Genomic DNA, 27,933 nt, shown 5'->3' with positions numbered 1-27,933 from the left:
AAAAGAGACTAAAAAATAATATACAGAACATGAATCTATTTTTAAATGCATATTAATATATATATTACAGAAACTGAAATATACAATTTATATATATGTATATATATACATATATATATATATAATTCACATATATGATATATAAACTGGGATACATAAATTTCACTCAAACTTGCAATCACAAAGAGATGCAAGGATCTTTCTCCCATCCATACCAGCAAAGATTGTTCACCAGGTCCTATTGATTCTGCATTCCAAGTACTTTTACAATCAGTCCCTTTGTTTCTATCATGATTTCTAACTTTAACTCAGCTATGCAGGCTTTTTTTTGTCCTTTTCTCCAAAAATAGTCATGTGTTTTCCTGTTTGTCCTCATAAATTCCCAGGGTTTCTTTGTCATATTGCCTATCATAGTCTCTTGGGTTTTAAGTATATACTTTTTGTTTCTCCTTTACTAGATGCAAGGAGTTGACAGCAATGGCCACATCTGATATGGGGCTAAATTCAACACAGTGCTTAGTACATGGAAAGCATTTAACCATCATTTGTAAAATATATTAATAAAACACACAGTACTGGGCACATGACATTGCTTATGGTAATTACATTGACTGAATGTTTTGACAAATGCTTTTTAAGTAAATTCATGATGTGCGATAATTGTGACACATATAAAGCTAAAAAGCTGTGCTTATTTAAAATCTCTTAGCAAGAAAAAAAAGGAAATGTTTGGTATTGCCACTTTATATGGGGACTAGTTGGGTGAGAAGAAATGTGGCTGTATCGCTGAGGAAGAAGGTAGAATTTCAAGTATTAGAACAATCTCGTGCAAATGATGCTGAAGAAGGCCTCGCTGGAAGACATGGAAAATAATATATTGATGACTCTCAGGAGAGTAAGAGTAGATGTAAAGGAATCCATATTTTTACCCTATGGACATATTTCTTTTCTCTCTCTCTCTTACTGGCTTCACCCAATTTGTATCTGTAGTTTCCAAGTTGATATACATAATGTATATTATGGCATTTAGTACTTACTTCAAACAAATAAAGTGTTCTTTTTTTTTTTTTTTGGTCAGGTTTGTAATGAAAAATGCCTGCTCATTGCAAAAAGCAGATCAAATAGATTGACAACACAAGTAAACCAAGGACACTGTCGGTAGAACTGATACATAGATTGAAATAAATAAGGGAAGAAGGAATAGGGTCTTGCTCTGTTCTAATGGAGACCAGAATGTGCTGAGAAGATCAGAGTGATATTCAGAGAGAGGAGTGTTTAGAGGGCTCTAGAACAGGAAGATTCATTCATTCATTCATGCATGCATGCATGCATTGAGTTTCTATTATGTACCACATTATGGTTAGCCTGGGGAGTGAATCAAAGAGGTAAGCAGTGAAACAAAGAGGTAAGACTGCTACCCCTTGTGGGGTCTACACGAATATTGAACTGAAATGTGTGTGTCAGAGGGAAGACTGATCATTTAAAAGTTTACAGGCTCTATGAGTACAAACTTCAAAATTTGCCTGTACCCATTTTTTATTTTAATGTTTATTTTTATTTTAGAGAGAGAGAGACAAAGAGACAGAGAGACAGAGCGTGAGTGGGGAGGGGCAGAGAGAGGAGGGAGACACAGAGTAGGAAGCAGGCTCCAGGCTCTGAGCTGTCAACACAGAGCCCTACACAGGGCTTGAACTAACGAACTGAGAGATCGTGACCTGAGTCAAAGTTGGACACGTAACTGACTGAGCAACCCAGGGGCCCCCACCTATACCCTATATTCATTTTTAATAATATAGACAAAATTGAAACCATAAAAGTGTCTAACAGGTGTAGATTATGAAATGATATTATGTAAATTATGTTGTTAACATATAGTAAAAAAGATAAAATTACAATAAATTTAGAGAAAATTTCATATTAGAAAATAAGGTATGCAGTATGGTCATATTTTGCAGTATGGTCAAATATTCCATTTGCTGTATGGTCAAATTTTAATAACAGTTACAAAATCTATGTATAAAACAAGTGTATATGTTATCTATACACACAGTATATGTCAAAAATGAATTAGAATAAATAATAATTATAAATAATAATAAATAATGTATATTATGGCATTGTGTTATAAACAGTATTTATGTGTAATTATATTTAGGAGAAATTGTAGATCTCACCTCAAAATGTTGCAGTAGGTACTATTTCTGACTTTTCCCTGATGGTTTATCTGGAATTTCATTTTTTTTAAATGAACACATTTTCATTACTCAATAAATTCATTACAAAAATAAATGGGCAGATGACCAAAAAGTTTGTCAGAAATTGGGTGTAACACTGCACTTATGGAAATGGTCCTGCCTTCCAGATAGTTAGAGACTTCTGTAATCGATTCATGATAGTAATCACAGCATTTATCCATGATGTTGCTGAGGATGATTTTTTTTTTTTTAGAATTTGGTAAACAGAAGAATTCATTGGCTCCCATTTAATTTGAGTTCTAGCACCTACTTCCTCCTTATCTATAAAGCACACAGTTTTTCACCTTTTTCTATAATCATGGATAGAAACTAAAAATTGCAAGGATATATCCAAAATTTGTTTGCAAGGCTACTATATGGAAGACGTGAAGGAACTCCAAAAGGACTTTGAGTTACTGAGAAGGAGCTGGCTATATAAGTTCAAAGTGTTTCTTCTTATATTAGGTGGATTTAAAGGAGGAAAATATGGGTTTGGCATGCTCTCCTGAACAATTGTTCAAATGTCTTGGGTTTGGCAAAGTTAAAACTGCGTTTTCCCATTCCCTTTTTTCTCGTAATTTACAAAACCATGTACACTTCAAGGGAAATTTAATCCATATGTTCTGATTCATTTGCACTTAACTTGTCATAATGTTGTTCATGAAAGTCATCCTGTGTCCAAGAACGTTTGTGAGATTATTTTTAATAAGTCCCCTTCTCCCCCTGTCCTAAGGAGCTACATTTTGGCATTAGGTAGCCAAATGGGAACCACAAAAGCATGAAACTTGAAATCTATGAATTTTAAATGGATTCATACTTGGCCAAACTTTTCTCTCCTATTTATTTGTGTGTTGTAACAGGGAAGCTAATAGTATTAAGCTAAAGAAAAGTAGCGAGACTATACAGATTTTGTTGTTTAAAATCAGCTCTGATGAATACCTTTCAGTGTTTTGTATTTAATAAATATGTTCTCCCAAATAAGAAGTGTGACATCTCCACAGAGAAAATATTATGTTTCTACCAAGACAAATTAAAGAGCAGATGCTAGATTTATGAGAACTTTTGTCAGCTATCATTCTTTAGAGCCGAAAGGCAGCCACCAGTAATGAGTCTAACACAAAGGGCAAGAGAACCAAGACTCAAGGAATAGCACCTTCTAAAAGTCATAATTGCTTATCCTGCACAGGATTAGTTTCTATGCCTCTTGGATAAAGATGAAGTCATAAGCCAAGGATAACCTTAAAATATTTGAAGTCAAATTGCACGTGGCCATTTGGACCCTCATGTCAGAACATTTCAGATTTTTTTTAATTAAATAAATTACTAATAACTAGATACTGTCATTTTTATTACCGGTGCTTCTAAGTATTCTTCCAGCAACATAATACAAGACTTGTTCATTGTGGTCAAACAATCCCCAGCACCCCAGGTATTTCAAGGACACATTAGGAATGGTAATGTGAAAAGCAGAATGTACTGCATGCACACTGTTTAGGAGATTGGGATGCCATTAAAATCTCCCCAGGAACAGTGAACTAAGGTCTAATATAAGGCTAAGATTGTGAAAGCTTAAGTTTTAAACCAAACCTAAAATTTCAGCCCACATCTATTTAAATTGATGTTAGACCACCTATCCCCTGGGAGAATGTATGCCTATATTTGCTGTGCTGTGAACTATTTTAGAGCAAAAACATTGTATATTCTCCAGTGAATGTTTATGCGCACATCTGGATATATGCAGAAAACTAATGTAATTAATGGACTATGTAACATAAATTACTGTATTTGAAATATCACTCTTTGATTATGGGTGAGTGAGTTTGTGGTTACAAAATTAGGGTCTCAACAAGACACACATACATTCACAAACACACATACCCCATTCCACAAACCACCAACTTCAGTAATAACTAAGGAATTTAGGCCCTTGGACCAGCTTGAGCCTGTTGATTTATTTCATTTGGTCTGTCATACATATTTCTAAAGGGAGAAACTTATCATGTAGCGTGTGAGGATACTTTCAAAATATTATAGAAACTAGTAATTACAAGAAAGGTAACATTACTACATTCTTCATCATTTATATAACAAGTCAGTTTTATAGATGGAATAGTCTCTCATCTAGCAATTAATCTCCAGATAACTTTGCATGACCATTATTCATTCAATTAATCTATTATCTATCTATCTATCTATCTATCTATCTATCTATCTATCATCCACCTATCATCTATTTATTATATTTTCTTTTTGGAGCACCAATATTGTGTCAGGAATATCATTAGAATTTAAGGTGGAAATGGAACAGGATTCATTTACAAACTGAGCAATCCCAGTCTTGAGATTATGCTGGTAACTCATTCTTTGAGTGCTCCATTTGAACTAAGTTTGGAGCATTGAATGCCTCAACAAATTAAGAACTAACTTTGTCCTGGAATCAGGAAAAGGACTTCATAGAGGAGAGGTTGAATGTGGTGATTTTATTTCATGTTCTGGGTCATTGATTTAACGATGGAAAAATTCTATCTTATTCTCTCATAGAATATTATCTTGACTTAGATTATCCAGTCCCTATATTTGTTGCACCCTTGGAGTATGGGTTATTTTCTGCTACATAATACTAGAAAGAGATTGCCTTCAATGACATTTCATTCTCTGACCTTGGGGACTGGAAAAGAATCCAAAGGCAATGTCTAACTAAAATACTTCCTTTTTTCTTCTAGACACTTTAGATATAGGGATCTCTCTATTATACAACAGATTTTCTAGTACCCATGGGACTGAACGAGTATAACTGCACACGAAACAAGTTCTAGCAAGGCTTCCTCTGTCTGGGTTCCTTTCCTAGAGCACTGACATGCATGGGTGATCCACACTACAAACACCTACATATTTAAATGTATCCATTCCTTTATTTAAGTGGTCAAAAATGAATTTAAATTATCTATCATATGCTTGGTGCTGTGCTAGAATTAAAGACAAAAAGAGGAACTTCCTATAAGTAATATTCCTGTCATCTAGTCTATTATTTTTATATGTACCATATAAACATTAAACCTTATTTTCATAGTTTCATACCAGGAAAGTCTGCTGAAAAAAAAAGTCCCAGATTTATCTTTTTACCAAAAAATATATTACCCCATGTATCTCAAAATGTTCTCTCAAAAGCATGTTGTCTCATAGGTAGATGACTATACTTTCTGAATAATCTGAAAACTCCTTCTTATTCAAGGCTGAATTTTATTTTACTTATTTTTTAAATTTAAGTTCATGTTAGTTAACATATAGTGTAGTATGGTTTCCAGATTAGAATTTACTGATTCATTAACTTACATATAACACCCAGTTTCACCCCAACAAGTGCCTTCTTTAACGCCCTTCACTCATTTAGCCCATCCCCCCACCCACCTCCCTCCATCAACCCTGTTTGTTCTCTATATTTAAGAGTCTCTTATGGTTTACCTCCCTTTCTGTTTTTATCTTATTTTACTTTTCCTTCCTTTCCCTTATGTTCATATGTTTTGTTTCTTAAATTCCATATATGAGGGAAATTGTGATATTTGTCTTTCTGCGATTGACTTATTTCACTTAGCATAATACACTCTAGTTCCATCCATGTCGTTAAAAATGGCAAGATTTCATTCTTTTTAATCATTGAGTAATATTCAATCATATATATACATATATATAGAGAGAGACATATATATGGATATATATGGACATATATATGTATGTATATATATGTATATATGTATGTATACATATATATATGTATGTGTATATATATATATGTGTGTGTGTGTGTATCCACATACATGGATGGATGGATATATATATATACATGTATATATGCATACATATATATACATATATGCATACATATATGTGTATATATATATACATGGATGGATGGATATATATATATATCCATCCAGTGGATGGGTATTTGGACTCTCCATAATTTGGCTATTGCTGATAGTTCAAGGCAGAATTTTAGAGAGCTTGGTGTAAAGTATCATGTTGGTGATAAGAACTAATGGCATGTCTTCAGTATCTATTACAGAAAGTATACAACTGTGTTCATCAAGCTATTATTTCACATCAATGGAATTACTAGTCAAAAATGTATATGAAAAATCATTCAATTAATCACCACCTCTTCTGGACCCTTACTTGCTTCATAAATACTCCTTTTGTAAGAATGTTCACACTGCATTATTGTGAGTCCTTTGTGTGTCTTTTTCTAACTAGCTAGACTGTGAAGATGAGGGTCCTAGCTCTACTTCACCACTGCTTGGTGCAGAGCCCGACACAAGCGCAAACTTACTGAGTCTTGTTAGAACTAGCGCATTGGCTCGTGTCCTCGATTTTATCCGACACTGGCATCAACACTCTCTTGAGCTCCTGCTCATCACTCTATCCTGAAAGTAAAAATGCACATTCAAAATTAGTGACATTCTAGAAGAAGGTCTACAGTTTCCACATTTTGTTTTAACAGTTTCAAATTTTTTGTTTTAACAGTTTCAAATTTAAGTCCCTATTTGTTCAATGTTTAAAATCAATTTGAACATACTCATAGTAAAAAAGCCATCAATAAATTCCATATACTTTACTTCTGGTCTTTGCACAGTGGGTGGGTGGTTTTCAAACTCTGCTGTTATATGTTAGTGGATGGGCTAAAGATAGAATCTTGCTATTAACTCTGAATAGCCAGACTTATGTAACTTAAGCCCACAGTTAAAAGGCATTTAAACTTCGTGCGTGGGTGTGTGTAGATGCGTGCACATGCAAAGGAATTGTGCCCGCTACACAATTGCACATGTAATTCAAGTTCTATGATTTCAGTATGAGTTATAGGAGTATGACACTATAAGAATATTTATGGCTAACAGCTTTTGGTGATTTTTTTTTCTGCCAAAATGTGTTTGCTTGTTCAAATTCCTTTCTAGTGAAGAATAGGGTTATAAATGTAAAGGCAGGGAAATGGAACTAGTGATAAAATAAGCTTAGAGAAAAAAAAGACTTAGAGAGAAATTGGCAGTAGGTCTTTTTAAAAAACAGCTGTATGCTTATTTATTAACTAATACAAACAAAAAAGAAGATTTTAGACTATAATAGGATCAAGTTGGAATTTTTAAAACAATGTGACTGAAGACAACTATCAGCTATTTTATTTGTTTTTGTGTTTCTGCCTAATTTATCAGATTTTAAATTCATTATATATATTTTAAAATACTTTTAAATCTAAGATCTGGCAAACAAAAGGTTTTTGCCTCTGAGAGAGAATGCATATCTGGGAGATCAGAAAGAAACTAACAAAAGTAGACGCTTTAAAGGTACAAGAAATAAAGCAAGGGGATGCATGTTGATACAAAAGATTTTATTAAAACCCAATGTCACTTAAATTTTCCATTTACTAATAGTTCACACCTAATTTTATTAAAAGTACAAACAATACTGGAAAAAAGTTGTAGGACTCTGAATATATCGACTAAAATTTAGGGTTGGTATTAGGTAATTACAGAAAGGTATTGAGGGAAAATGTGAATGCTGGATCCCTGAACACAGGGATTTTGTGTGTTCATTCATGTATTCCTGCATCTACAGCAAAGCCTGGGAGAACAGCACTCAATAAGGAGTTGTTGATAGATAGGTTCCAAAGAGTATCAGGACTAGACAGTGCTTGATCATTAGATATAGCAAAACTATTGAGAATCTATATATTATTACATAGTTCTTTGAATAAATCTGTCTTTACTTCTTTCAAAGCCAAGGTCATAAAAATATTCTCTGAACAGGAAAAGTTCATAGACATGCCAATGAATATTCTTTAGAACTACACTCTCTAATTGCAATTTCCATATTTTTAAAAAAACTTTTTATGGTTTTTTAATTTTATTTTTGAGAGAGAGACACAGAGTGCTAGTGGGGGGAGGGGCAGAGAGAGAACGAGACACAGAATCCAAAGCAGGCTCCAGGCTCTGAGCTATCAGCAGAAAGCCTGATGTGGGGCTCAAACTCACGGACGGTGAGAACATGACCTGAGCTGAAGTCGGACACCCAACTGACTGAGCCACCCAGGCACCCCGCAATTTCCAGATTAATAGAAATGTTCTATAAACTGTTTTGCCCAATACTGTAGCCATCAGCCACAGGAGGCTATGGAGCCCTGGAAATATGGCTAGTGCAACAAAGTGCATTGTTAGTAGTCATCTGCCTGAGGCTATGCCATCAACACAGTTTTAGAAAAACACCTTATGAAAATTTATTTGATTTTACTGCTTGTATTTTTGAGTCCAGCAAGTATGTTACTTTTCTCTTGTCTTTTAATTCTACTTTGGTCAATACGAAGAAAATTATCTGTGCCAAATATTTGTATATAATCTGATTATACCACAGTTCAGGTTAGGTTTTTCTCATATTCACCTCCCTCTACTTATATCTTAGAAAAGCAGAGGGGCACCTGCTTAAGCGTCAGTCGATTAAGCGTCTGACTTCAGTTCAGGTCATGATCTCACGGTTCGGGAGTTCGAGCCCCATGTAGGTGTGCTGTCAGCACAGAGCCCGCTTCAGATCCTCTGCCCACCTCTCTCTGCCCCACTCACTCTCTCTTTCTCTCTGTCTCAAAAATAAATTTAAAAAACATTAAAAAATAAATAAATATGCAGGCAGAGGTAAGGAATAGAAAGAATTATAACAGTCATATCTACCATTACCCATGTTATACATTTTCAAACAGATTTTAGTTATTGAAGACAGACACTCTTGATTTTTTTATTATTTAAAATTCTCAATTTTTCAAAAATAGCCATAACAAGTAATTACTTCAGTAATTATATATCAGGTTTTTCTTCCATGTTTAATGGACGATTTGGCTTTAGAAAAGAGTCTTACAAAGGTTTTAAAAAATAACAAAGACATGCTTTTATTTCTAATGTTCTATTAATCCTATTATGCCATACTTATCACTCTGTTCTTATTAGAAACTTTATGACTGTCATTGCATAGACAATTGGATTTTTAGAGCAAAAGAAAACCATAGTAAGGAAATAGGACTTGTTGCAAACTGCCATTTTTCATTGGACAGACTTAATTGTTCCTAGCCACAATAAACAGAAGGCATTGTTGAATATTATTGGCCAGCTTCTCCTAGAATTTCTTTCACTGGATGGCAAGAATATCATCTTGGACAGAGAATCTTAAACACTTTTACATGTATAAGCACAATGCACTGCCAAGAACACTAGGGTATCTTTCTGTTTTTATTAGCCTGGCTTCTCTAACAAGTCCCTATAAATTCTGTGCCTTTCCAGGGCCACAAAGAACTGGGAAATAGATTACTTTCAGGGTTCGTGTATCTTTATGCAGGCTTTCATGGAGCAGCTGGACAATGATTCTTGAACGGGGCCCATAGTGTAACAATAGCAGAGATGATATTATAAAGAGTCAATTTACTATTCAGCATATAGCTGTCAATAAACTGGACCTATTTTCTGTGGATAAAACTGATTACTCTGCAAGCCAAATAAGGATTTTGCCCCCTGATGTGTTGGTATATGTAGGATTTCTTTGTATTTTAAAGAGATTTGGGGTTGTTTCTATTGTAAACAATATTTGCTCGTATACATTCAAGCTGTTTTTCTCGATTTCTTTTAATGTAATATATTAATAGCTGCTACAGAAAAGGTAAAGAACCACAGTTCTGGAAATCTTATTCACCTACTGTTTTGATCAATGTAACAATGGCTGCAAATAATTCTTTTTAAAAATAATTCTAATTTATAGAGCGGATTGATGAAACCCTGTCCAGTTTTCTTACAGAAAATGAATTTATAAGTGCCCTCAAGTAATACTTTTATAGGTTTTTCACTTTTTTTTGGTCAAATGGAAATCAGAGATTTTTTTTCTTACCAAATTTGTTTCTTACATAGTTTCAAGGTTGTTTCTCAAAGAACCTAATGGATTCTAAATTACAGATACCAAAGTCCTTTGGGGGTGAGGGTAGAATAAGAGAGTTGTGGAACAAGAAGGGGAAAGGAAGACGAGAGAAAGAAAAAAATCTCTGAGCAGTGCACTGTGTATGCTTCATAGGCAATCTTTTCTAGTATTGAGCTACTTTAAAATTATAATAGAATCCATTGAAACATAGCTTTTATTAGCCCAAAGATCTACATGACTCTTAGCCTATTTTGCTGCTTGGTCTTAGTGATTCATAAAAATAGAAGTATTATCAATGAACTGAGAACGTAATAAATGGGAATTTCTTGAGCCATCTATAGCCTTAGACCAAAAGCCCACATATACGAAGGTCATACTCATCATTTTCATCCTTCCAATTCCCAAAAGACTCATCAAGAGTGTCGTATGCTGCTTGTTACTGTATACAATTAAGAACTCGTAAATGTTGTCCATGTTATTTCCACCTGTCTGCTAAGAAGTGCTTAAGGGTGGTTCTCAGCCTTCTCTCCTACCTGAGGTTAACCTCCCATCAATTTTACACCAAAAGGATAAGAAAGTCCCAGGCTGCTGATTCATTCCTGGGCATGATCGTTATAGGGTTTATATGACATATATGCATTTTCTGAACATTATCAGAGGATTCCTGATTTGATTTTCTATTCTCAGAAAAGTTAGCTCTGCTGTGAAAAACACTTATGAAAACAAAAATTTATAAGAAGTATTTGAAAATTTATTTTCTGTGTATATCCATGCAATTTATTACACTTTCACATCTCATTAAAGATCCTAAAAGAGGCTTACCTACAAACAGAAGAATAAGTTATGGTACAGGATAACAGACATTTTAAATTTGAAACAATTATATAGACAGAGAAATATTAGGGGAAAAGTTATGTTTCCTGATGAGATATAAACAAACAGAAATAAAAAGAAATATAATGTTTTTCTGGATGGCTTGAGTGAAAGAACCATATTTATCACAACAGGGTTGAAGTGGTGTGGTGATTATTTGGCAGGTGAATCAACAGCATTCAATCATCTAAATTTACTTTTTGAAGAAAGGAGTAGGGAAAAATGCAAGTGATGGAATTTCAATGTGATATCAGGAAACGTGTGATAATCAATGTTAAGTATTAGCCATACATCTCTGTTTTTTATGTCATCTTCTGTATCTTTGACAGTAACCTTGCTTTGTCAGTCCCCACTTGCCATTCTTGTACCTTCATTTCCCCTTCTTCTGGCTCTGCTTGTCTCTCCTGGGCTATAAACCAAGCCCATGCAGAAGAACCTGGATTCCCACTGGTTTCTGCAGAAGGAGAGAAGATGCTTAATGGAGTTGGGTCAGAATTATCTTCTTATTACTAAATCTGACCTCCTTTTCAAATCCCTCTTTTTTTTCAGAGCTACTAGTCCCCAAATTACATCCAATGGGTTATCCCCAACTTTCAAACTTTACTTTTAGTGTCCTGCTTCTCAATCTTCGCTTTCACCTGCCATGGAATTTTAGTGTGTGAATCAGATCATTAAAGTTTTGGAAGCCTCTCTTTTCATAAGGTAGGCAAGAACAAACAAAAAATTCTTTGACTTATAATGGAAAATTGATAAGATCATAATATTATTGATATTAGTCCTTTCATGCTATAGCATTAACAGGGTTTTTATTTGTTTGTTTGCTCTTTGGTAAGTTTTTCAGAGGTCTATATCCATTATTGCTAGTATCAACCTGTTGCTCTATGTTGTATGTTTGTCCAATTCTGTTCTTACTTATGTTACAAATAATTCTATATTTGATATTTTTGCCTTTAGTCATTGCTCCGAACAATTCTTTTGTAACAATATTTTATAACTTTTTAGCCAGTCATAAATTGTAAAAATTTTCCACTTCATTAAGCATTTTTCATAACATAGTTTGTTTCCATAATAATCACATTTGCAATTTAAATTATTTATTTAGTTGATTTCCAACTGCTGAGCTCAAGTTGTTGCAAGACTTTCTAAAGCATACAATTAATATTCTCTTATGTATTTTATGTACCCTTCTATGTATCTTTATATATTTTCAAAATTTTTAGAAAAAAAGTCACTATAGCAAAGGCTATAAATATACTCTTCAGTTCATATAATGCAAAATTACAATCAAGAAAATCTGTAAGCTATATATGCACATCAATGGGTATAGTGCCTGCCATTTTGCATCCTTAACAACACAAAGAATTAAACTTTAAAAAACTCTTTGGACAAGTTAATAAATAAAATGATATTTTTCTTTAATTGTATTTAAATAATGTTTGTTGCTAATTTGTTTTCTTTTCGGTCTTGCCTATTAATACTCATACCTTTCTACCATTTTCCTGAGTATTGCCCAAGGCTATTTGACTTCATAATTTATTTTGATATTTTCTGAAACTTATGCTTTTAAGTGTAAAATTCTTAGCCTTTACGTTTTTTTCAGTAAACCATTCTTACACTGATCTTAAACATTGTTCTATACTTTTTAAATTTATTTTTCCTAAAATTTAACTTTTGATACAAATGGATATAATTAACTTTGGAAGATTAATATAATTAATTGTGTAAGATTTGCATATTTGCTAATTTGAAGAACTGATCAAAAGTAAAAACAAAAGTAAATTATATTCTCCCAACAGATTTGCATTTCATATTTATAAGATATTAATAATATTAGCAAAATATAATATTTTTAAATCTATAGCATTTTAACACCTGATGTCAGGAAAGGCATATCAAGCATTTTAGTATTTTCTTAGCTATTCTTGCATAATTACCATTTACAGTGAATTTTAGGATAATTTTGGCTAAACTGACCAATTTCCATTTCAAATATTTATTTGTAAGCTATTTGAAGAAAAAGATATCTTGATAACATTTAGTCTTCTCACCCAGCGACAAGGTGTGTCTTTCCTTTTGTTCATCTTTATTTTGCTGCAAGAAAGTTCTTGGTTATCTTCGTTCTGTTCCTAAAAAGTTTCTTTTTGAAATATTTCCTATAAGTAATATAATTTATGCATCTATTATGGGTCAGGACTTTTTCAAGTCAATTACCAGTTAACATTTAAAAATTACTAGTTTTAATATTTTTTTATAAATAGCCATTATACAATATTCTTTTATTAACTGTAATGGCTTTCAGTTGATTCTGTTAGATTTTCCAGGGTAAGGAAATATCACATAAACATAATGATAGTTTTTTCTTCTACATCATTATTACAGTTGCTATTAATTACATATCACAGTTTAATAATAGATTTGAAATAGCGTATCTTTTTCAAAACTTGTTTAATGAGAAATCTTCTAAGGTTCCACCAGTAACTATGATGTGAATGTTTACCGAAATAATTTTTTGCAATGTTGATCATGCATTCTATATTCATTTTACCAACTCTCATCAGAGAACAGATATCAAATGTTTAAGTGCCTTTGATGATGGTGATATAAAATCAAGTGTTAGATTATTGGGTCACTTGATGTTGTGGATGAAAATCATTAATGTAATGTAAATAAAAAAAAACTACAGATACATTGAAACATGCCATATAGTATTGCCAAAATAGGAAATAACTCAATAAGAAATCAGATCCTGGCATTTGAAATGTTTGCCTTTGCAACTCTGGACTAAATTTCCATATGTCAGATCACCATTTATACTGCCCATGAAATCGTAACACCTAGGGTTTGATACTCAAAGGCCAGTCACATGAATCTCCATATGTATTATATTCCTTTAATAAGTGCTTTTTAGCTACAACATACTATTCTTTTATTATAATGCTGCTAAATTTTTCTAGTGTTTTATTTAGACTTTGGGCATTTATATTCATTCGCAGTGTAGGTCGATGTGGCAGTTCATGGCACGTGTTATATACAGCAGATGCTCTATCTAGGGAGAATTTATGTGCAAGGAGTACCATCAGCTGCCAGCCTTCAGTGGCATGGCCTTTGTTTCTCCCTGCAGCATTCACTCCAAAGCCACATTCTTTTGGGCAGCTCTGGTCAATGACTGTGGATACTAGGATTACTAGGCTCTGACCATATCAACCCAATTTCAGAGTTTCCCACGGGCATTCTTCATGTTGGAGCTTCCGATTGAGCTGGACAGAACTTTGTTGGGCTTACACTGCTCTGCAATCTTTTTCCTCAATCTTTTTCTGATCCCTGCCTCCTTCTACATGTATAATACAGGCATCCTAGGCTGAAGAGTTTCCTGTCTATCCCTGCTCCCTCTTCTCTTTCACAGATGTTTCCCCAATTAATATCTGGCACTTAATGGTAACTGCCTCCCATGGGTCCCAAATAGACAGTCTACAAGTTTCCTTATTCTGCTTTTTGGTAAAGACCATTTACCAATGTTATCTTGGCTTCATTAAATACATTTGGTAGCTTTCCACCTTTCTTATGTTTTTAAACAATTTATATAGCATGAGAGTCATATTTTCCTTAGTTTTTAAGAAATAAATATCTTAAAACCTTTGGGGCTTCATTAATTTTGTTGATCATTTTCTGAGAACTTATTTTCCCTTTTTCTATCATGATAGAATTTTGAAAGCTTCACTTTTCTTGGATCAATTTCGAAGGTTTATGTTCAGCTAGAAATTCACTTATTTTCTCAGGCCTTTTTACATAATTTCATTATTTATGATTTTCAGAGATTCTGCAGTTACACTATCCTTCTTAATCCCAATCTTGTATATATGCAGGTTTGTTTTCTTGATTTAAGTGGTGATACACTTAATTTTTAATGCTTTAATTCAATTTCCCCTTTTAAATTTACTTTTCTCTTTCTTATAGTTTTCCTTATATTTATTTCCGCACCATTGTATATAAAGATAAAACTATAGATAACATGAATTATGATTTTTGCTTAGAGCAAAAGAGAGCAAAGAATCCTCATCCTAAGTAGTGGAAAAGACTAGAACTAGATGAATGAATCCATCTTTGGAGGGTCTCTGGGTCAGAATTCTATGGAGACCACACAAGATAGGAAAGAAGGCTCAAGAGAGAAAACCAGAATTCAAAAGTTGACAACAAAAAAGGAACATCGGCTTTAGAGCACTAGTGTTCAATAAAGGATAATGTTTCACAAGATTTATATAATAATGAGTACAGTAAAATCATGCCAATTCTATTTTTTAAAATTTGATTCTTGTTAATTCATATAATAATTAACAACATTATTTAGCATGTTTTTGATTCACTATCATGATCTCAAATGTATTTAGCTTATTTAGCCTGTCCTGAAAGGCAACATTCTTTCACTTATTCATGGAATCCAATGGTAAATTATTTTATTTATCTTGTGTTTTCTGAAGCAAAATCTATACGACTTATGTGAGAAGATTTAAGAAAAATAAATGCTATGAACTGGAAAATTTATCGTGCTTATTTGAAAGTATTTTATAATCAAACAGAATGCATATTTAATGCTACAATTATTTTATTGTAAAGGAACTTATTTCTTTTGTGTTTGTTCCACAAATAGTCTTATTTTTAAAATACAATTTCTGTAAAAACGTAAGAAGGCCAAAAAATACTGACATTCATCTCATAAAGACAGAGACATCCTGTCACTATTTTGGTTTATACATCAGAAAAGGAAGAGTGGAAATAATTATTCCAGAGAACAACTCACCCTTAGCTGGCCTGTGCATTCAAGCTGGCTGAAACTTTTGAAGCTATTTCAAACTGAGTCACACTGGGAGATTCTTTGAGTTTCCTTGTCCTCCTGGATGCCATTTTCCTTTCATTTTACTTTTGTTTCTTTATCCGCGCATTTTAATCCATTTGTGAATATGCCCGTATTCACTTCGTGCTAGTTGTTCATGCTCTCTCCTTAAGCAAAAAAATAAAGATAGTTTGCTCAAATTTTCATTCTTAGCTAGCACATATTTTTCCCAATGCCTCTGCATAGATAGAGCACACATATTCAGGAATATTTACATTTTGAAATATTATTCAACAATTTCATTGTTTCAAATATTATTTTAGGAACGACAACTATATGTTGGGTGTGTGATACAAGACACGTTCTGGGCAGGACAATGCTGTGAGGCGGGAAGTTTTTGAGTGAATAAGCAAGAGCTGGAATCCCTGTTGCCCCACTTCATAACTGTGTGACCTACTGCAAGTCCTTCAAAATTGGTAAACTTCACCTTCTACACAGAGAAAAGAGACATTTTAATGGCATATGACTTACAGATTTTTTTTTTTGAGAATCAAAAGATGGAATACGGGTAAAGTACTCGCCAATCCTGTCCAAGACAGAGACGATTCCCAATAAACTCTAGTTACCATTGTTATTAATATTCACTTTTAAAATGAAGAAATGGATTAATAGATATCAAGTAATTTACCAAAGTTTACACAGCTGATTTGAGATTTTATTAGGGTCTGAGTCTCTCTTAGCCATCAAAAACAAGATGACTTCTCATTTTCTGGATCCTAACCATAATTTCTGGATGAGAAACATAAGGAATTTGGCATATCCAGGGGGCATGGTACAGTCGTTGTCTGAGTTCATGAAAAATGGGTTTCCATAAAGAAAACTTGTATTAATGTTTGCTAGTATATCTTGGGTGTTTGGAGACAGATTATAACATTTCATGTTTCTGAAAAATTATATGGGAATCATTACAGATTCTGGATCTGTACAGATCCTGGACAGATATCATATGAGAAGGCTGAAAAGTTGCAAGCCCACAGGTAACTTTAGTGAAATCTTTTTCAATGCAATGGAACAGAAGCACATTGAAGTGAGTTCAGTTATCAATGAGAGATGAAATGGAGCCTAAGAGTGTATGCAGTTCTTTCAATGAGCTCAATGGTGACTAGAAGAAGAGTTTTAACTTGAGAAAAGTACGTTTATTATTTATAATACTCTCAGGGTAGTGTGTGTGGATTTTTCTTACCCAAAAGACACAGTGGACAGCTGGCTACTACTGTGGTAAAGTGATTCTTTATGGGCAACCGCTCGTAGGCTTACCAAATCAAGTACAAAAACAGATATTTTCTTTCTTTTTGAATTTAAAACAACGAACTGGCAACACACTTTTAATTCTGAAGAAGAGAATCAAAAGGAGACTAATCCAATGCAAAATTTCTTCAGACTTGCCATTTTTAAGTTGTTATAATTAATTTTGTCATGTCAGTTATATGCTTTTCATATAATTTATAAGGTACATATGATTTATAACTTGTTACTTAAATGAATTGCGTTCTCCTCCTCCACTGAAAGGCATTATGATAGTACAGTGGTTTAGTTAAAATGTGTTATAATGTACAGCCAATCATATAAAAAATTGTATAGGTAAAGGATTTTTGTTAACTCTGTTTTCTTTAATCATTTGCTCATTTACAGCATCTGTATTTTACCCTGGCTGAAAGTGATCTAGATTAGTTGGGATACCAAAGGAACTGAGGAACACTGGGAAGAATATGGTATTACACACCAGAAAAAGAGGAATCCTGATCAAATAGCTTATACAGAAGTTGTTTCTATTACTCCAATTTTTTTTTAATGTCTTGTTGTTGTGGGCGAAGGGATGAATTAGTCAATATCCTACTATTTTATTGCTATGATACCAAACTTGTTTTGAATTTTTGTTAACTTGGTACAGTTTTAGGCCTAATAGAACAGTCACATCCTGCACAAAACAGCATTAATGAAAAGATTTTATTTATTTATTTATTTATTTATTTATTTATGCAATGTACCACTAGCTATTGTAACTTTTTCTGCTCATATCCTTGTCAATTTGTTATGGGGATAGTCCCCCTGCATCCTTGGAATGTACTGTAAATCTCTTCAAAGTATACTTTCATTTATGATATAATTCACCGGTTTCCCTAGGATCATAGTGAAGGGTATATTGGACTAAACTTCAGATAACTAAAATTATGTAATACCGGGAAACGGAAGGGTGCCTAGGTGGTTCAGTCGATGGAGTGTCTGACTCTTGATTTTGGCTCAGGTCACGATCTCACCTTCTTGAGGTCTAGCCGCCTACCTGGCTCCACACTGGGTGTGAAGCCTGCTTAAGAATGCCTTTCCCTTTCCCTCTGCCCTTCCCCCACATTCTCTCTCTCTCTCTCTCTCTCTCTCTCTCTCTCTCTCTCAAAATAGAAAATTAGGAAAAAATTGGGAAATTGGAAAAAAAACATTATTTTTCTTATCACCAACTATTTGGTGATACCAAATTTTTGCTTGAGTATATAGTTCTAATTGGACTAATTAGTCCTAATTAGGACTATAGTTCTAATTGGACTATAGTAACTAATTGGGAACCCCATGCACCCTCTATTGGATTCTGTTAAAATTTGTAAAATTCTCCAAAACTTGCTATATTTCTGATTAACCTTCTTTAAGGGTCCCATTCCCCTGAGTAAGGAAAGCTATTCCAGTTCTCAATGAACTCTCCTTCCTTTTTTTTGTCTAGCTTAAAATAGCCTCTTTCAGTTGATTCCTCAAGGATTACCCCTTCTGCTTCTACCTCTTCAGAAAAAGGAAAAGACAGCATATCCTCTAGGTGTTGGTGGAGTGGTATAGTAAACAGCTGTACCTAAGATCCTTGCATGCTCTACCAGTGACCTACATGCTTGTCCTGGTCACCTGGGTCTTCTTTGCTTAACCAGTCCCTAATTTGGCTCTCCCTGGCACTGCCCATCCTTTGAGGTTGGCTCAGACATCCAGTTCTTGCTTTTCCTCTTTTGCTTCTCTTTGTGGTTTCCTCCCCTTCCACCCCCACCCCATGAAGCAGCACCATCAGTTCTTGCAGAATTCAGTACTTAGGGATTCCCTACATTGTTGAACTAGGCATGGGAAATGGGAGACTTTGACTCAGGCCATCTACCTGGGCAGCGCCCTCAGTTATTTCTGCTCTTTAGCAAAGGCACCACACTGGACACATAGGAGTTCTCCAAGTTGTGTATGATCCTTCTAGGCATCTAGGGTTCCCATATTTGGATAATTTTACTACTATTTTTACCATTATCAATCTAAGGTTGAGAAGTGGGGACCCAGAGGAATGAGGACCCTTGCATCTAACCTCTTGTCCTTTGCATCCTGTCTTCTTTCTTCTCCTTCCCTGCTAATTTACTCCATAATCCATTCACTAATGTTTCCCTTTGATATGTTAATATGTAACAACCCCTCCCCCCTCCCACACACACACACCTTGGGCATTCTCACAAAATTTTCCTTATCTCTCAAAAGCCTGACTTTCATCACTATAATCTACTCTTCATTTTAACAAATGCTCATTAGAAACACAAAACCAAGAAATATGTTATTTCCAAATTTTCATTGTTTTGTTTTGTTCTCCTCTCTGGGGTAATCCATCTCAATCTCACAGACTACTTTTAGTGATAGAAAAACTAGGGTGAAAATAAGACTAAATCACTGATAAGAGAAATCAACCCAGGGATGTTTCTAGACACTGTTCTATTATGCAGTAGTTTTAATATTATTTGCCTTAACCTGAACGATTTGTCTAGGCTCTTCATTTTACTTTCACTTACTTGTATTTAACAATATAATGGTGTCAAGTAAGTGAAAAGTTTACTTCAAAATAAGGTATGCAAATAGAACCATATGCATGAAACTCATCTAGGATTTTCTCTGCTTTGGACATTATCCTAAACTCTGGATTTTTTGATAAGTTATGCATATATTTGTTAGACAGAAAAATAAATTGTCTTTTGATAATATTAAGTCATATAGGTTATAAAACTATAGACTTCATTCAAAACCAAAATGTCTCTAGGTAAAAGAACATTTTATTTTTTTCAGGCTAAGGCACTGTCAGATTGAAGTGCAAATGTGCTTCGGAAATATGCCTTTTATTACATATATAAACATACTGAGTGATCATTGATTGAGGATCTCAGTCCTGGTGAATTTACATGATAACTTGTAGTTTTTTGTCCTGAAGAGACGCAGATACTTTCTCTCTGGTAAAAAAAAGACAACTCCAAAAGCTTATGGTTTATTGTCTTATAAGATGTGAACCTGTTGTTTATCTATCTTTTGACTGGCTATTGAAATCCTGATTTCTTAAATTCTCTTTTGAATATGTTTCTGTTGTTTTCATTCATTGATTAGCTTGATAAAGTATTTTACACGTGCTCTATTTATATTTGAGTAACGATAAAACTTTAAAAATCAAATTTAAATATACACTTGATTCTTGTCATTTGCTATTGTTCTATTCTACAAAGTTGCCGTGAATACTAGCTTAGTAAACCACATCTCCTAGGAGAAATAGGAGTTAGGTTCCTTGTGAACTTCTGATCACAATGTTTTCACTAACAGATCAATACATAACTTTGTTTTATGTGTGTTTTCTGTTAAAAGACACCTTATTTAATGTGTATTATAGATTCATTAACATTGAACCCATGCCAACAGAACTGAAACTCATGGCTGAGAGAAACTTATGTAATAAATGTATATTTCCTGTGAAGCACATCATGGACGTCTTGTGCTGGAGACACCAGTCAGCATTTCAGTACTAGAGCTAGGGGCCATTTTAAGAGGGAAATCACCAACAGAACGCACAAAAATGCAAAAAACGTGGCACTAAATAGACCATGAAAAGGACACTGTTTACAGCATGAAAGCTCAAACAAGACAAAGTATTTCCTTGTTTGACCTCAACTGGGAATGTGAGCTGCAGGCAACTAAAATGTTTTGCTTTTCTGTGCATGTCTGTGAATGACCACAGAAGCACCAAGAGTACTGATTTTGGGTTTACAAATGAATTTTAGCAAGTAGGTGAATTCACAAATACAGAATCCACAAATAATGAAGATCAGCTGTCTGGGCATGCACACACACAAACTAATAACTATCACATTCAGTGAAATTATCACATTTATTCTAAAAGAACAAAAGCAAAATAATGAAAAAAAATTAAAGCATATAAAGAGTGTGCCTCTCCAACCAAAAGATGTTACAAAGAATAATTATGTTAGGATAACTTTTTTACTTTTTTAATGTTTCAAAAATATCCATCTCTAAAGGACAAGATGCAAGCATTTTTCTCTCCTGTTCATTTTAATAAGTAATAAAACACAACTATCTATGAAATGAATAAGTAATACTCTGAGTCATTTTATGAACATGATTCTCAGATTAAGTGAGCTTAGCGGTGTTGGTGTATAATAACAAATAGAAATGTTATGGCTTTTTGGTACTGAGTTTTGAAGTATTATTTTTCTGAGGGGTGGAAGAATTATTCTGTTTCTCAACTTGATGAAAAGACTTACATAAAAGTAGAGTGTATTTTGTAACTTCTATTTCTTCGATTCAGATTCAGTTGCAAAATAACTGTTTTTGCAACTACGAACTCATGAACTATCACTGTGATCCTACTCCTGAGAACTTTTATATTCGTTTATATTCAAGTGAAGAAGTTTAATAAGACCTTTTAATGTCCTCAAAACTGAAGGGCCATTTTAAATTTAAATAACCTTACTACTTTTGTGTGTCGTTAAATGGTCCTGTCTTTTGATATTTTTCTTATATTTTTTGCTAGAGATTATTAGCTAATCTCAAATTTCCAAACATGTCATCCTAATTTTGTTGTGGAAAACTGGCCTCCTTACCTCCTTACTTCAGAGCCAGAATATAACGTGAAGACAGAGTTTGTGTGAAAGAGGAACAATAGCTTTATTGCTTTGCCTGGCAAAGGAGGCAGGAGGCGGATGCAAGCTAAGGTCTTCAAAAAACTGCAAGCCTCCCTTGAGGGAAGGCCCTGAGGAGTAATACAGGGAAACACAGGTTCTAGCCAGTTTTGACAGAAATTCTGCCAGCCTCCTTTGCAGGTATTTAGGGTGGTATGGAGTTTCTGAAATAAAGGCTAAGAAAGGAGAAGAGATTTGCGGAAGGGAGGAAAAAGGTTACTGTAAAATTGAGCTTCGCTGAAGCGTTAGTGCAGCCATTTTGATTTTTGTTCCACTTGATGCTTTTAAGCGGTTTCAGTTTTACTCAAAATATGGCCAAGTCTTTTTGAAAAGTCTCTATAAATATTTTCTATATTGCAAAAGTATTTCTTTGATTCTGACTATATTACAACCTCATTTATTGTTTTCATTTCCTGAACTTAAAACTTTGAGTGCCTGGGGCTCAATCCTTGACCCATTATCTTCCCTGCCCATGCACACTCTCTGGGTGATGTCACCCTATTATGGCTTAAATACCATCTATATCGTTGACCTGTCTTTTAAACCCCAGACCCAAATATTAACTGCCTATTTAATACTTCTAATTAATGTGTATTAGTTAGCTCAGCTGTAACTTATCCAAAATTGATCTCCAGCCTACCCCTCCTAAAGTGTTCTGCATTTCAATAAATGACAACTTCTTTCTTCCTGTTGCTCTTGGCAAAAACCATGAAATGATCCTGGACATTTCTCCCTTCTTCTCAGACTCCACAGTAAATCTATCAGCAACCATTGTCACATCTAAATTCAAAATGTTTTCAGAATCGAATCTCTTTTTACTAATTGTATTGCTAACGACCAGGGCTAAGTCTTCAGCACCTCTTGTCTGGATTATTCTAATAACCTCCTCACTGTCCTATCTCCTTTCATTCTTTTCTCTTGTGTGTTTGCAGCAGGGCAGCTAGAATCATCTTACTCCATAATCATGTCACTTCTCTATTCAAAATTCTCTAGCCATTATAATGGCCTATAGGAGATACAAGATTTGCTTCCTTTGACTTAACTTTCCTTACTCCTCTTTCATTCTGTTTCAGCCATGATGCCTTCCTTGTTGTATGAGCCAGTGACAAGACAGAAACACAGACAATTTGTTAGTAACTTACTCCTGCAATCTTGAAGCCTTTTTTTTTTCAAGATCTTATGTTTAAATAATCTCTGTACCTAATGTAGGGCATGAACTGACAACCCTGAGATCAAGAGGCACATGCTTTACCCGCGGAGCCAGCCAGGTACCCTGACCCTTGAAGTCTTTAATTCAATGCAAACTTCTTAGAAATCCCAGGATGATCTTATTTCAAATTGCAAAAAGGTTCCCATTTTCCTATCCCCCATACGTGCTTTATTTTTTTCTTTGTGGCACTGGTCATCCTCTAACTTTATGGGTAGATAAAAGATAAATAGAAAGATAGATATGATAAATAGACATTTATCTTATTATGTTTCTCTCCCTTCCAGAATGTAAGGTCCTTGAGGGCAGGGATTTTTGCTTACCTTTTTCTATTGCCAAAGCCCTAATTTTGAGAGCAGTGTTTCTAGTTTACATTCAATAAATATTCGTTGAGTGAATGAATTAGTAAATGAATGAATACTTGGCAAATGTCAGGAAAAGCAAAACTTCTTCTGCATTTTATTTTCAATATTCTTTCATCATCTTCTAATCAAAAGAAATATTGTGACTGTGTGTGTGCGTGTGTGTATGTATCTTAAGACTTTATTTTGAAGAGCAGTTTTAGGTTTACAACAAAATTAAGAGGAAGGTACAGAGAGTTACTACATACCCCCTCCCTCACACATGCATAGCCTCCCCCATTATCAACATCCTCCACCTGAGTGGAACATTTGGCACAATTGATGACCCTACAACAAACATTGCAACATCCAAAGTCCATAATTTATACTAGGGTTCACTCCAGTGTTATACATTCCGTGGATTTATACAAATACAAATGACATGTGCACATTATTATAGTTTCATACAAAACAATTTCACTACCCTAAAAATCTTCTGTGTTCCATTTATTCATCCTTTTCTGCCCCCTTGAACCTCTGGCAACCTCTGACCTTATTATTCTCTTTATAGTTTTTCCTTTTCCAGAATGTCATCTAGTTGGAATCATATAGTATCTAGTCTATTAAGATTGGCTTCCTTCACCTAGTAATATGCACTTAAGGTCCTTCCATGTCTTTTCATGGCTTGATAGCTTATTTCTTTTAGCATTGAATAATATTCCATTATCTGAGTATACCATAGTTTATTTATCCATTCGTTTACTAAAAGACATCTGGTTGTTTTCAAGTTTTAGCAATTATGAATAAAGCTGCTATAAACTTCCAAGTGCAGGTTTTTGTGGACATGACGTTTTAACTCCTCAGCATGATTGCTGAATCACAAGGTAAGGGTACATTTAGTTTTGTAAGAAACCATGAAACTGTTTTCCAGAGTGGCTGTTCCATTTTACATTCCAACCGGCAATGGATGAGAGTTCCTGCTTCTCCCATCTTCACCAGTACTTGCTGTTGTCAGTGTTTTAGATCTAGGTCATTCTAATAAGTGTGTAGTCATATCTCATTGTAGATTAAGTTTGCGTTTTCCTGATGACATATAATGTGGAGCATCTCTTCATGAGCTTATTTGCATCTGTATATCTTCTTTGCTGAAGAGTCTGTTAAAGTCTTGGCCTATTTTATATTAGGGTTTTTTTAAAGTTTCCTTCCTTGTTGTTGAATATTAAGAGTTCTTTATGTATTTTGGTTAAAAGTTCTTTAGTAAATGTCTTTCATAAGTATTTTCGCCCATACTGTGGCTTCCTTCTCATTCTCTTAAAATTACTGTACTTTACTCTTTCTTAAAATTGTTTTCTTGAGCAGTTTTTAGAAACTCTATTGCACATGGATCTGTTCACTTTTATTTCACTTGAGGTAGTGAGACATTGTTTTTTTTAAGGAATGGAAAAAATGACCTTAATCATTAAATCATTACATTAAATCATTGCTGGGCCATTGTTTATTTTATTTAATTGGATCTACATGGACAAAATGAATCAAACATGAATCAAGTTTAAAATAGTAGCAAACAGAAAAAGTGCTTCACAGTTTACAGACCATTCATGGAAAACTTAAATTTACATTGAACAGCTCCAAAGAGAGAGGAAAAACTGACTGACCTAAATTGGACATTTCTGTTTGATTAGGATCTTGTCTTCCTGTGTAGATACAAGCATAGAACTACTCCTCCCATATATTGTTTTTTTACCACCATTAATTTACATTCAAACACTGACAAACAAAGCAACAAATAAATACCTATCTGCAACATAAGTTCAGATTTTTCACACAACGTCTTCACCATTGGGTTGAATTCAGAATTTAGAACTATTTCCACAGAAACTGACGAACATAATACTTGACAATTTTATTAAGCATTGTAAATATCCTACAGGCTTGCCAACCGTGTTCTTTGGCAAGTCATTCTTGACTGGAGATTGTTAGGACTAGAAAAGGGAATGGAGGCAGCAAAGGTACAGACCCATGTGCTTGGCCTTCCCATTATGGTTTCTTATTTTATCTTTCCTTGGCAGAGAAAAATAGTTTTTGGTTTTGGGGACTTTTTGTTTGTTTTTGTTCTTTTTTTTTTTTAATTCCAGTTAGTTAACATATAGTATTGTATTAGTTTCTGGTGTACAATGTAGTCATTCAACACTTTCATACAACACACAGTGCTCATCACAAGTGCACTCCTTAATCCCCATCACCTATTTAACCCATCCCTCCCCAAACTTCCCTCTGGTATCCATCAGTTTGTTCTCTAGCTAAGAATCTATTTCTTGTTTTGCCTCAGTTTTTCTTTTTCTCCCCTTTGCTCTTTTGTTTTGTTTCTTAAATTCCACATATAAGAGAAATCACTTGGTATTTGTGTTTCTCTGACTTATTTTACTTAGCATGCTTTTTAGCTCCATCCATGTCATTGCAAATGGCAAGATTTCATTCTTTTTTTATGGCCGTGTCCATTGTATGTATATACCGCATCTTCTTTATCCATTCATCAATGAGTGGACACTTAGTCTGTTTCCATATTTGGGTTATTGGAGATAATAGTGCTATAAATATCAGCGTGAGTGTATGTATCTTTTTGAATTACTGTTTTGTATTCTTTGGTTAAATAGCTAGTAGTGTGATTGCTGGATCGTAGGGTTGCTCTATTTTTAACTTTTTGAGTAAACTTCATATTGTTTTCCAGAATGGTTGTAACAGTTTACATTCCCATCAACAGTGCAAAAGAGTTCCCTGAGAAGAGCATTTTAAAAGCAAAAAGTTCATATTGAACTGTGAATTTTCTTAACATATGATGGCATTCAATTGATTTTAATGAGGTTGTTTTTTCTAAAATTGTGGTTATTTAGGGCATTATTTTGAGATTGCTTTTCTCAAGAGTTGTGTCTCTGAAGTTAAAGAGACCTGAAGATATACATGTTTTTGTGTCGAAACCAGACTAAGAACATTCCACAGTGAGAGAGAGTTTAACTGACATGATATACAGGTAATGCATCATGGAAACATGCCTTTTTCTTCCTTTGTGTAAAAACACAAACTGCTTGCCTAAAAACATTTTCACTAAGCCCATGTATCCACTGGGACACTAGCACATCATTTAATTTCAAAATTTTATATTGATTTGTGAAATATTTCTGAACTAGCCATACTAATGAAGAGTAACATGGATTCAGTACAGGTGTTTTTAATACAAGGTATTTTTGAAGGAAATTTCCCAAACCACAATATTCTTGACCACCCAAGATGACTACATGAGTAGTTAGTTAGTTATACCTGACCCCTTACCATACTGCATAGCAAGTTTCCCATAACGCTGTTTTTGAATGAGCAACCAGAGAATTATATTGAGACTAAATAAAAAATGAAAAGAAGACAAGCAACAATTAGTCTAGCATGGCGGAAATATATTTTTCCTTTGCTCATTGTTGGGCCACATCCTAAAAGTGTGTTAAGCCTAGTGAAATTGAAATATGCCCTAAGAGACCACAGAACACTTGATGAGAAGCAGTGGAGTTAGCCACGTGTGAAGTTTTGAGGAATTTTTCAGATTTTATAGTTTCCCAGAAAAAACAATAAAGCTCTTATTAAAGTCCAAACATTTAAATGGAAGGCAAGTGTTGTCTCTTTTGTTCCTAAGATGGCTGTGCTGAGTAGTAAAGAAGTTCTGTGGGTAAGCCCTTGGGAATCAAGAGTCCCATGCAGTTTTGTCTCATGTGCTACCTTATCTTTGCAATCCTGATGCCTAAATGGTGAGTATACAGGAAGCATGATAAAACACCTTCCCTTCTAGAGACCCTTCTTGTTGAGTGTGTATTCTAATTAGAAGCATGAAGTAAAACAGAATAAAGGTGTTCTTGGTCTTAACATCTTAGTATTTAGCTAGCTCTTCCATATCCTCAGACAGGGTTTGACCAAGACTAACAACAACAACAAAGCAATAAAATCATGTTAGGATAATAAATAAAACAAAGTCTATTTAAGCAATGTGAGTTAATGTCACTGTCTTAAAAAAACAACAACACAGAAATATTTATTTCTCAATTCTAATTTTATGCACTGATGTCACAGACCATATTACTTGGGACTTTATAGAGAGATTTGTATATATCTGTATATATTTGTATATCTGATCTCTCTCTTCTCAAAGTTTACAATGTAAGGAACAGGAGAGAGTTAAAGACAGGCAGAGAGAGAGGAGGAAGAGAGAGGCTTATAGCACACACAGTCAGTGTAGTAAAAAGAGAGAGAGAGAGAGAGAGAGAGAGAGAGAGAGAATATTAAGTTCCATCTTTAAACTTAAAAAAGATTAATGAACCCCCCAAATGCTTGTTTGTATTACTAAAGTAATATTCTGTTTTTCTTTTCTTTCCTTATCTCTTTCTTTTCTTCCTTCTCCTCTTTTTTTCTTTCTTAATGTCTTTCTTTTCCCTCCCTCTCTTATTTGTTTCCTCCT

At 34.1% G+C, this 27,933-nt stretch overlaps 1 long non-coding RNA gene across 2 annotated transcripts in view; it reads right to left on the bottom strand.

The window, feature by feature from the left end:
- Positions 1 to 6,154: 6,154 nt before the first annotated feature.
- Positions 6,155 to 27,933, bottom strand: part of LOC128312832 (uncharacterized) — a 76,613-nt gene continuing 54,834 nt past the window's right edge. The window contains exons 2-4 of one of the 2 annotated variants that reach the window (XR_008292636.1): positions 15,841 to 16,040; positions 11,414 to 11,499; positions 6,155 to 6,655 (exon numbers count right to left, since the gene is read on the bottom strand). This is a non-coding gene — a long non-coding RNA (uncharacterized LOC128312832). Of the gene's footprint in view, positions 6,656 to 11,413; positions 11,500 to 15,840; positions 16,294 to 27,933 lie in introns of those variants that run through there. The other variant, XR_008292635.1, reaches the window with a different exon arrangement.

This window comes from Acinonyx jubatus, chromosome F2 (assembly GCF_027475565.1).
Source record: "Acinonyx jubatus isolate Ajub_Pintada_27869175 chromosome F2, VMU_Ajub_asm_v1.0, whole genome shotgun sequence".
In the NCBI taxonomy this organism is placed as follows: Eukaryota; Metazoa; Chordata; class Mammalia; order Carnivora; family Felidae; genus Acinonyx; species Acinonyx jubatus.
This window is presented reverse-complemented; position numbering and strand designations above follow the sequence as displayed.